Below are 13,110 nucleotides of genomic sequence, written 5' to 3' on the forward strand. Positions count from 1 at the left end.
CCTGTGTGTGTGTGGGCATGGAATCACTCTGAGGGAGCTTTCACAGATAGTGAGAGGATCACCTGCTGGCAGTGGAATAGAAGTTCTGCTTTTGAGGGGTAGGGATGGGCTGCATCCCTCTTTTAATTCTTCCAGCTGCTGGAGCTCTATTCTAGGTCAGGGTTCTGGTGTGCCTGGGCTTGGCTCCCAGCTCTCAGGGTGCTGGCCTCCCCTGCACCAAGGGCCTTTGTCTTTTAGCACTGGAAGCCCTCACTTGGCTTCTTCCAGAAAACAGCACTGTGGAGTAATTGGATGCTTAGGCTCTGGAACTGGCCAGAGCTGAGTTTGACTTTCTGATTTCCAGCTCTGTGCCCTTGGGCAAGTTGCCTAACCTCACTGACTCTTTGCTTCTGCCTCTGTAAGTTGGGGTAATAATGATGTCTAGGGAGCCTGGTGCATAGTAAGTGACTCTAAAAATAAAAGCACTTATTACTGTTGTGCAGTTGAAGTTAAAGGAGAGGTTTCTGGGTTCAGCCCCACAGTAGTACCCTCCAAGGATGACTGAGGCCTCTGATTCTTGGTAGGACAGGCACTGCTGGTGAGCTTGGGTGCCTAGCTCCTGCAAACACAGGGTTCTGCAGAGGCCTCACTCCAGGCAGCTCCCACTTACATAAAGACAAGGAAGCGGTGGCTGGAGAAATGTGTTAACTTGGAATTGGGAGTCAGACAGCCTTCAGTTAATGAGTCCTCCAGTCACTGGCTGAATAACCTTAGAAAAAAATGCCTAATTGAATAGTTTCCTCATTTGTAAAATGAGGATAGTAATGGCTCCTTCCTTATGATTCTAGGATTAAAAAAGTCAATGCCTGGAAAATAGTTAGTGTTGCCCTGGCATACAAAGGAAGTGCTCAGAAAATGATAGCTATATGGTGTTTGTTCTTCCTTGGTCTACTCTTCCTCTTCCTTAGTCTCCTCCTTTTCCCCTCTCCTCCTCCTCCTTCTTGTTCTTCATCACCATCACCAACATCATCACCATCACTACCACCATCACCATCACCACCATCACCACCATCATCACCATTACCCTCACCACCATCACCACTATTACCCTCACCGCCACCATCACACCCACCACCATCATCACCATCATCACCACCATCACCACCATCATCATCATCACCACCACCACCACCACCACCATCACCACCATCATCACCATCACCACCACCACCATCACCACCATCACCATCATCACCATCACCACCATCATCACCATCACCACCACCACCATCACCACCATCATCACCATCACCACCACCACCATTATCACCATCACCACCACCACCATCACCACCATCACCATCACTACCATCATCACCATCACCACCACCACCATCACCACTACCACCACCATCATCACCATCACCACCACCACCATCACCACCATCACCATCAACACCACCATCACCACCATCACCATCACCATCACCACCATTATCACCATCACCCCACCACCATCACAACCACAATCACCACCATCGCCACCATCACCATCACCACCATCATCACCACCATCACCACCATCACCATCACCACCATCATCACCATCACCACCACCACAATCACCACCATCACCACCATCACCATCACCACCATCATCACCACCACCACCAACACCACCATCACCACCATCATCACCATCACCACCACCACAATCACCACCATCACCACCATCACCATCACCACCATCATCACCACCACCACCAACACCACCATCACCACCATCATCACCATCACCACCACCACAATCACCACCATCACCACCACCACCATCACCCCCATCATCACCATCACCACCACCACCACCATGACCACCACCACCAGTCTCATCATCGTCATCACTGTCACCACCACCACCACCATCACCACCACCATCACTACCATCATCACCATCACCACTACCGCCATCTCCACCACTACCACCCCCACCACCACTCTCACCACCATCACCATCACCCCCATCATCACCATCATCACCATCACCACTATCATCATCACCCCCATCATCACCATCATCACCATCACCACCATCATCATCACCACTGCCACCATCATCACCATCAAACCCATCATCACCATCACCACCTTCAGCACCTCAGCACCATCACCACTATCACCACCATCACCACCACCATCATCATAATCATCATCACCATCACCACCACCACCACCACCACTATCATCATTATCACCACCACCACCATCATCACCATCATCAATATTACCACCACCACAATCACCATCATCACCATCACTGTCACACCATCATCACCACCACCACCACCACCACTATCATCATTATCATCACCACCACCACCATCATAGCCATCATCACTATTACCACCACCACAATCACCATCATCACCATCACTGTCACACCACCACCACCACCACCACCACCACCACCACCACCACCACCACAATCATTATCATTATCCTAATGTTATTTTCTTGTTCTTTTTCAGCAAGCAGTTTAATAGACAACAAGCTGGATAATGTTGAAACAAGACAAGGCTGCTTCTTTCACTTGTTTTTAAATTGCAGAAATGGATGTCTTCAGACCTCGTGAAATGTGGTCATATCAAAGATTGCCTTGGAAATGGCAAATATATATACTGCTTCATTTTACTAACCTGCATAAATCACTAAAACCAATAGCTTAAAGCATAGACACCTCCCAAAGGTTTTCCCATCAGTTTGCAAGAGTGAGAACAACCAGAATCTTACCTGGGGTTGATGGAGCTGGAACTCCCAGACCAGGAGTTGGGGCAGGCTGCTTGCCTTAAGGAATTTGGGGAATCCTTGTTCAGAGTAGTGAAGCATACCACTTGGGGTTGCTGAGTTGTTTTGTCCTCTATTTTTTTCCTCTTCTTTTCTGCCCTAATAAACATTGGTATTAAATTTACTTTTAGTGGTCTCTTCCTTTCTCTCTCTCTCTCCCTTTTTTTTTTTTTTTGAGATGGTGTCTCATTCTGTCACTCAGTCTGGAGTACAGTGGCATGATCTTGGCTCACTGCAACGTTCGCCTCCCAGGTTCAAGTGATTCTCCTGCCTCAGCCTCCCAAGTAGCTGGGACTATAGGTGTGCACCACCATGCCCAGCTAACTTTTGTATTTTTAGTAGAGACGGGGTTTCACCATGTTGACCAGGCTGGTCTCGAACTCCTGACCTCAGGTGATCCACCCACCTTGGCCTCCCAAAGTGCTGGGATTACAGGTGTGAGGCACTGCGCCTGGCCTCTTTCTTTCTCTATAAGTGGTGAAACAGAGATTTCCCTCTCTTGTTTATCTTTGCAAATCCAGCATCAGAAAGCTTACTGTTCTTTGAATGAATGAAAATACAAACACCCAGCAATTTTGCACAAGGGTTATATATATATTTATATACATACATATATATATGAGATTATTTGCCTAAGGCCAGCTCTGGAAATAGGGCCATTGCTTCATACCAGTTGTACACCCTGGTCTTTTAGCAAAGGCAATATTTCTTGTGAAAAGTGGGTTGTAGTTCCTGTATCCCAGAGGCCCTCACCTGCCCCACAACCTCGGAATCAGATTGGACAATTAGAGGCCAAGAAAAGCAGAAATTTGGAGGGCAAGGGAAGGTGGGCCAAATGGTTCTGGGGAAAGAAGAATCTGGCATCCTCAAAAAAAAGGTAAGGAGGGATGCCCACACACCCTGGGCTACAGAGGAGGGCTTGTCCCAAGGGAGGTTGGGTGGTGTATTAGTTCATTATTGCATTCCTATAAAGAAATATCCAAGACTGGGTAATTTACACAGAAAAGAGGTTTAATTGGCTCACAGTTCTGCAGGCTGTACGGGAAGCATGATGATGGCACCTGCTTGGCTTCTGGGGAGGCCTCAGGAAACTTACAATCATGGTGAAAGATGAAGTGGGAGCAGTCACACGGCCAGAGCAAGAGCAAGAGAAGAAGCAGGAAGATACCACACACTTTTAAACAACCAGATCTTGTGAGAACCCACTCACTATTGTGAGAACAGTACCAAGGGGATGGTACTACACCATTCATGAGAAACTGCCGCCATGATCTAATCAGCTCCCACCAGGCCCCACTTCCAACATTGGGGATTAAATTTCAACATGCAATTTGGGTAGGGACAGAGATCCAAACTGTATTAGGTGTGTTTGTCTAGGGATGAAGGTACTGAATCTCTCAATAATAACAATACCAACATTTTGGGTCAAACTCTGTACAGATGGTCCCTGAGTTCTGGTGGTGTGAAAGTGATATGCCCTTAGCCAAAACCGTACTTCAAGAACGCATACAACCATTCTGGTTCTCACTTTTAGTACAGCATTCAATAAATTACATGAGCTCTTCAACACTTATTATAAAACAGGCTTTGTGTTAGATGATCTTGCCCAACTGTAGGCTAATGTAAGGGTTCTGAGCACATTTACAGGCTAAGCTGTGATGTTTGGTAGGTTAGGTGTATTAAATGCACCTTCAATTTCCAGTGGGTTTATTAGGATGTAACCACTTTGTAAGTCTAGGAGCATCTGTACTATCCCCAACTTATAGATGAGGAAACTGAAGTTTACAGAATTTAGGCAGTGTATTAGTTTTCTATTTTGACTGTAATTACTTAGTGGGTTAAAACAACACATTAATTATCTTATGTTCTGTATGTTAGAAGTTCAAAAGGAATCTCCTGGGTTAAATCAATGTGTCAGCAGGGCTGCATTCTTCTCCTCTCTGGAGCCTCTTGGGGTGAATCTATTTCCTTGTCTTTTCTAGCTACCTGCGTCTCTTAGCTCATGACTCCTTCCATCTCAAAGCCACCAATGGTGAGTTGAGCCTCACATCATATCACTCTGCCTTTCTCTTCTGGCTCCATCTTCCACTTTCAAGGACCTTTATGATTACATTGGGCCCTTTAGATAACTCAGAATAATTTCTCTATCTTAAGGTCAGTTGATTAACAACTTTAATTCCACCCACAATGCTAATTCCCCCTTGCCATATAAGGTAATATTCTCACAAGTTCCAGGGATTAGGACATGGACATCTTTGGGGAAGCCATCATTCTGCCTACCCTAGGCAGTTTGTTCAGGTTCATACAGCTGGTAGGTAGAGGACCTGGGATTTGAACCTGGGAAGCCCCTCACTACTATGCCCTCCCTCCCCCCATCCACAGACACTCTGCACCTCTGCCCTAAACCTGATATTCTTATGCCTTGAATGAAGTAGTTTTCTAAACCCAGTTCCTTAAGGGACGAGGATGTGTCTTATTAAGACTCAACTGCACTCCTTACCTAGCTGGGATGTCATCTGAGCACAGGCACCTTCCATGGGCTCTGATATTTAGTGCCAGGACTTGCCCAGGGTACATGGAACAGTGGTGGACAGAAGGCTTCCTCGTCCACTTCCCCACCTGCCTCTCACAGTGGTTTACAAGAAGTAGGAGCTGAATCTGTGCATGTGGGACAGAGTGCACAGGAACAAGACTAACAGGTCCCAAAAGAGAGAAGGAGGGAAGCAGAATTAAAAATAAATCAGACCCACAGGGAGCCAGGGTCCTGCATCCAGGAAGAGAAGGAAGGGCTTCCTTAAGGTTCTAAGGACCCTGGGTATGGCCCACATATCAGGGGCAAAAACTTCCTTTAAGAACAAAGAGGATTCTTCGTCAGTCACATACAGCCTGGTTCTCAGCCTCCTCCCCTTGACACACAAAATGCATGTGTTTACCCAGAACACACTCTCCTGAGGCCCACAGATGAAGGGGCTGAAGTGCAGCAATTCACAGTGAGCTTGCTGCAACTTCACACCCCATTTGCCCACCACCAAAGTTTCTCAGAAGGCAGGTGAGTGACAGAAATCTTGAAAGTGGCAGACCGCAGTAATTCATAATCCAGGCTTGGAGCCAGACTGCCTGCATTCAAATTCTGGCTCCACTGACTAGCTGTGTGTGTGTCCTTGGGCAAGCTGATTAACCTCTTTGGGCCTGAGTTTCCTTACTTTAGAATAGGAATGATTATAGTACTTAGTTCAAAATGCCATTGTGATAATTAGTTTATTGGGTAAGCACTCCATGAAACTAGCTATTACTGTTTTTAAAATTCTTGGGCATTATTCTATTAAGACAAATGATCTTTCTCTGTCTGTCTATATATTTTTAAAAAAACTATTATTTTGAGAAGAGGTGGAGAGTGTTTGGGAGACCTAGAGTCAAAAGGCCTCCCTACTTGAGAAAGGGTTTCCTTCTTTACAGTATTGCATCTTCCTATCTATCAACCTGGTCTATCTCTCCATTTACCTAGGCCATTTTTATGTCCATCATTAAAATTTTGTAATTTTCTTTGTAAAGATCATATATATATTTTTAAAATAGCACTAATCCTAGATACATTATGGATCTTTATGAATTATAACTGGAATTTTCTTAAATTTACATTTTCTAGTTGGTTATTCTGGTATGTGTAGGAATAATATTGATTTTTATATATTGTTTGTATCCAAAAGCATCCCTCCTGGGAAGGTTCTATGGTGGAGCAGAAACAACTTTACCAAGAGTACCTCCAGTGCGGCAGCTCATAGGTCTCTGAGCTACTGGCAGAAGCATTCAGTCTTATTGACTAATACATGTGCTTCCTGAAACAGGCAGACCGTTGGCTCTTATGGTCTGGGTTTGGGGTCAGAAAAAATGGGCAGAAGGATTTCCAGAGGGAATTGCATTTCATATTTCGTGTAACCAACACTGAGACCCTTGCAAAAAAGTGTGCTTATTCTTCCTAGAGGTTCAAAGAGAAATAAGATCCCAGTTCAAATGAACTTACTGTCTAGTGGCAGAGACAGATATATAAGCAGGTAGCTGCTCTATAGATCAGGGATTGGTAAACTTTTTCTGTAAAGGGCCTGATAGCAAGTATTTTTGTCTTGTGGGCCATGTCATCTCTGTCTTACAACTACTTTGCTATTGTATTTGTAAAGCAGCCAAAGACAATAAGTAAACAAATGGGCATGGCTACTATATAGAGGGAAAGTAGGGGACAAGAATGGGGTAAATGGTGGACTGGAAAGAAACCTAGTTTTCGAGTAAGACAGATTCTAATTGCAATTTAACCTTCTGCTGAGTGGTGTGACTGGGTGAATCACTTAATTTCTCCAAGTCTACTGCTCCCCTATCTTTATATGGGATAGTCATATTGGTCTCTATGTTGCTGGGAGTATTAAATGGAACAACTGCTAACATTCTATTGAGCACTTGAAATGTACCAACCACCATGCTAATTCCTTCACTGTATTCATTTAATCTTCGCAATAATCCTGTGAGGTAGGTACAATTATTATCCCCATTTTACAGATGTGGGCTCTTGAGGTTTCGTGATGGACCCAAAGTCATTAAGTCACAAAATTAGGAAGTGACTTGACCCAGAAGCCACAGTGTTAGCTCTGTGCTGTGCTTCTTCCTCAGGGCCCATAGAAAGTGTCCATCTCAGAGGCTGGCACACGTGAGCTGGCCAAAAAACATCACAGTAGTTCCCCCGTCTGTGGTTTCTCTTTCTGAGGTTTCAGTTACCCAAGGTCAACCACATTCTGAAAACATTTAATGGAAAATTCCAGAAATAAACAATTCATCAGTTGTAAATTACGCACCGTCCTGAGTAGCGTGATGAAATCTCACGCCATCCTGCTGCTTCCTGCCTGGGGCATGAATCACTCCTCTGTGTGTACTACCTGCCCTGTTAGTCAGTTAGTAGCTGGCTCGATTATCAGATTGACTGTCAGGTGGCATTATGGCAGTGCTTGTGTTCAAGGAACCCTTCTTTTACTTAATAATGCCCCACATTGCAAAAATAATGATGCTGGCAATTCAAATATGCCAAAGAGAAACCATAATGTGCTACCTTTAAGTGAAAAGGCGAAGGTTCTCAACTTAGTTAAGAAAAAAAAGTGTGCCGAGATTGCCAAGATCTGTGGTAAGAACAAATCTTCTATCTGAGAAATTGTGAAGAAGGAAAAATAAATTTATGCTAGTTTTGCTATTGCACCTTGAACTGCAAAAGTTAATGGCAACAGTGAAAAATGCTTCGTTAAGATGGAAAAGTTCTAAAAGATGTGAACAGAAATGTGGTCGGCAATTGGGTTTAGTGCTATGCTTAGTTTCAGACATCCACTGGGGGTCCTGGCATCCCCGGTGGATAAGGGAGGTGGCTGTTGTTTGCTGGAGCAGTAGCTGAGAGTCACAGACAATTTCTGTGTACTGTATCTCCATGCCTAGCTCATTGCTCTGTGCATAGGTAGCACTCACTAATATTTATTTGTTGAGTGGTGAGTTCTTTCCGTGTCCTGCCCCACCCCACCCCAGCACCGAAATGCAAACATGGTACTATGATAACTCTTTCTCTGAGGCAGGGGGTTAGGGATGGCTCAAGACAAGGCATTACTGGAAGCTTACTTAGCAGGAGGGGTAAGAAGCCGTCTTCCAGGTGGAAAAGGTGAGGAAGGGCATTTCAGTCTGAAGGAAAAGCTCTTTGCAAAGGTGCGCTTTTCTATGCCACCTGGACTTCGTTCCAAACCCTTACTCCTCCTTCCTCTGGCAGCTTTCTGTCATGGACAGTGCTCTGACGCCAGACTATGGCTGGCCTTGATTGCTTTTGGCTTCTGGATCTGGTTTCTTGGTTTGTTTGTTCTTTGCTTATTTATTCCCTATGTGTTACGCACTGCGCTAGGTACTGGAGACTCCTCCTGAAACTCCCACTTAAACAGAGGCCAGTATGGAAGAACACATTGTGTGCTGAATGTTAGGAAGGAGCAGTCAAGATGAACAGGTATGTGGCCATTGACAGGTACCCTACCCAGAGCTGCTTGTCAGGAAAGGCTCTAGGAAGAGGGGGTACCTTCAGTGATTTGTCAAGGAATTAGCTTGACGAAGGAGATGGAGATGGGGATACAAGGCAGGGAAGGGTGGGGATAGAATGAGTGGCACAGGATGCAGGTGGAGAGAGTTGGTGCAGGCAGAGGCAGCAGCAAGTGCAAAGACCCTGAGGTGGGGAAGGAGCAGGTTTGTCCTAGGAGCTTCCAGAAGGTCACCGTGGCCTTCCCTAAAGAGTGAGGGGAGAGTGTCTGCAATGAGCCTGGGAGGCAGGCAGGGGCCAGTTTATGGGCCTCACAGACCTTTGTAAGGAATTTGGATGTTATCCCAATGATACAGGGAAACAGATGGGTGTGGAGGCAGGAAGCCACAGTGAGTTCTCTGATTTCAAATCAGAACATGAGTCTACTCCCACGATCCAGCAAGTGTCATACAGCCAAGTTACCCTCCCCCAAAACCTGTAAACTCACCTGAGAGCAAACAAGCTCCTGCTTCAGAGGTTCTTCAATTGATTAAAATTGACAACTTATTTCTTGTGAGGTTCAGTTTTCAGGTGGTTGAAATCTCTCTTTCTCTTTCTAATTACATGTGGGCCCGGCTTTTCCTCCATCCAGGTCATGTCAATATGTGTCTTGTCTTCTCTTGTGGTTTAATGGGTAGCTACAGCTTCTGTTCTCAAAGTGTGGCCCCCAGGCAACCTGTTAGACATGCAAACTCTCAGGCCCAACTCAGATCTTCTGTTACCAGAAAGGAGTCTAGACCCAGACCCCAAGAGTGGGTTCTTGGATCTCATGCAAGAAAGAATTTACAGCAAGTTGCAGAGTGCAGTGTAGTGAAGATAGTTTACTAAAGACTGCTCTATTTCAGAGTAGGCTGTCCTCCAAAAGCAAGAGAAGGAACGCCCCTACCTCAGATACAGTGCTTGCTTGTATAGGATAACAGAGCTAAAAATAATGGCCTTATGTGCTTTACTACAAAGGCTCATGACAAGCTTGTGACAGGCTGTTAGTATTGTTATTCTCTTGTGTAACTATTGATTTTTGCAAAAATTTATGAACATACTATTATCTCTAAAGCAAAACCTGTTCTTAAACTAAGAATGCTTTTTGTTCTTAAGATATTGGGACATCAGGAGATTTCCTTAAGTTCTGAGTCCTGTTCCATTAGTAAGCATCATTAATCTGTTCCCTCAGCCATAAACATCTTGTGACCAGGAGTGCCTAGCCTCCTGGGATTGTAACCCAGCAGGTCTCACTTTCTTCAGTTCTTATTCAAGACGGAGTTACCCTGGTTCGGATGTCTGTGACACTTCTGAATCAGAAACTCTGGGGCTGAGGCCCAGCGATCTGGGTTTTCATAAGCCCTCCTGGTGATTCTGATGCATGCTGGAGTTTGGGAACCACCAGCGTAGAGCTTCCTGAAGCTTCATGTGTGGAAAGAACCTGGGGCTGACAAGAAACAACAGATGCTGTTGAGGTTGTGGAGAAATAGGAACGCTTTTACACCGTTGGTGGGAGTGTAAATGAGTTCAACCATTGTGGAAGACAGTGTGGCAATTCCTCAAAGATCTAGAACCAGAAATACCATTTGACCCAGCAATTTCATTACTGGGTACATACCTCCCAAAATATAAATCATTCTATCATAAAGATACATGGACGCGTATGTTCGTTGCAGCGCTATTCGCAATAGCAAAGACATGGAATCAACCAAAATGCCCATCAATGATAGACTTGATAAAGAAAATGTGCTACATATACACCATGAAATACTATGCAGCCATAAAAAGGAACAAGATCATGTCCTTTGCAGGAACATGGGTGGAGCTGGAAGCTATTATCCTTAGCAAACTAATGCAGGAGCAGAAAACCAGACACCACATATTCTCACTTACAAGTGGGAGCTGAACAATGAAAACACATGGACACAGGGAAGGGAGCAACACACACTGGGGCCTGTCAGGGGGTGGGATGGGGGAGGAGGAGCATTAAGAAAAATAGCTAATGCATGCTGGGCTTAATACCTAGGTGATGGGTTGATAGGTGCATCAAACCACCATGGCACACGTTTACCTATGTAACAAACCTGTGCATCCTGCACATGTACCCCAGAACTTAAAAATAAAAATTAAAAACAAAAGGAACCTGAGACTGAGACATGGGAGACCTGGGTTCTCATCTCCTTTACTCATTTCTCTAAAAAATAAAAAATATATTCTGAGACCTACTGTGTACCTTGTAGTGCTCTAGGCTCTAGGAGTGCAGTGATGAATCAGACAGACAAGGCTGATTTAAAAAAAAAGGTTGTAAAATTTGTATAACATAAAATTAACCATTTTACCCATTTTAAAGTATACAATTCAGTGGTGTTTAGTACATTTGCAATGTTGCACAACCATTACCACCATTTATCCCAGAACTTTTTTGTTTTGTTTTGTTTTTGTTTTTTGAGACAGAGTCTTGCTCTGTCTCTCAGGCTGAAGTGCAGTGGCGCGATCTCAGCTCACTGCAACCTTCGCCTTCCGGGTTTAAGCAATTCTCTGCCTCAGCCTCCCGAGTAGAGTAGCTGGGACTATGGGCGCGTGACACCGTGCCCAGCTGGTCCTGAACTCCTGAGCTCAGGTGATCCACCCGCCTCGGCCTCCCAAAGTGCGGGGATTATAAGCGTGAGTCACTGCGCCTGGCCTATCCCAGAACATTTTGCTACCCCCAAATGAAACCCATACTCATTAAGCAGTCACTCCCCATTTCTCCCTCCTTCCAGCCCCTGGCAACCACCAATCTACTTTCTACCCTTATGCATTTGCCTATTTGGGGTATTTCACATAAGTTGAATCATACAATATGTGGCCTTCTGTATCTGACTTCTTTTACTTAGCACATGCTCTTAAGGGCAGCAATGTTGTAGCATGTATCAGCACTTCATTCCTTTCTAGGACTGAATAATATTCCATTGTATGGTTATACCACATTTTATTTATCCACTCTTCAGTTGATAGACATTTGGGTTGCTTCCACCTTTTAGCTATTGTAAGCCATGCTGCTATGAACATTCTTGTACAGGTTTTTGTTTGAAAACCTGTTTGCAATTCCTTAGGGTATATACCTTGGAGTAGAATTGCTGGATCAAATGGTAATTCTCTGTTTAACTTTTGAGGAACCAACAAACTTTTCCACAGTGGCTGCCCCATTTTACATTCCCATCAGCAAGGTACAAGGGTTCCAATTTCTCCATACCCTTGTCAACAACTTATTTCCCCCTGCCACCTCCTTTTTTTAAATTAAAAATTAAGCCATATGGGTGTGAAGTGGTAGCTTACTGTGGTTTTGATTTGCATTCCCGTAACAACTAATAATGTCAGCATCTTTTCATGTGCTCATTGGCCATTTGCATATTTTCTTTGGAGAAATGTCTATTTAAGTCCTTTATCCATTTACAAATTCTGCTGATGTTTTTGTAGTGACTAGAGCACAGCTTACTCAGGGTGAAATCTTGGACAGGTTACTGAACCTTTCCTGCCTCAGTTCCCCCTTCTGTAAAATGAGGGTTAAGGACAGCATCCACAGTAAAGGGTGGTTGTGAAGATTTCATGGCTCACTGTGAGTAAAGCTTTTGGAACTTTGCTTGGGACATTATCGGTTTGCACTCTGTAATTGATACCCCTTATTATACATGACATGAGTCTAACAATAGTAACTGAATAAGAAATTACCAGAGATTAATACCTGCTGGGAAGTAAATAAAACCGTGATGCAACAGAGTGACTGGAAGGCTATTTTAGGTTGGGTGGACAAGGAAGGCTTTTCGGAGGAGGTGACATTTGAGCTGACACCGGAATGACAGGAAGGAGCCGACTGTGTGAAGACCCACGTACAGGAAGGGCATTTCAGGCTGAGGGAATGGCTCAGGGAAAGGTCTTAGGCAGGAACAAGCCTGGCCAGTTCAAGGGGCTGCTTGAGAGAAGGCCAGAGCTGCTTGGGTGGGGGATGGGGAGGCTGGGCTTTCTGCGCGTGGGGTCCTGGCTGACAGCAACAGCGTGAGAAGGGATAAGCTTTGGAGTCAGGAAGCCAGGATTGCAGGTCTTTGCTTATTAGTTAGGAAAACCTGAGACACATTACCTAGTCCATTTGGAAAAGGCCTCCATCTTCTCATGTTAAAATGGAGGCTGGTTATACCTACTTCATGGGGCTACTATGAAATGCAAATAAGAAAAACTAAAGTGGGGACACA

The sequence above is a fragment of the Pongo abelii genome, chromosome 19 (genome assembly GCF_028885655.2).
Source record: "Pongo abelii isolate AG06213 chromosome 19, NHGRI_mPonAbe1-v2.0_pri, whole genome shotgun sequence".
Lineage (NCBI taxonomy): Eukaryota > Metazoa > Chordata > Mammalia > Primates > Hominidae > Pongo > Pongo abelii.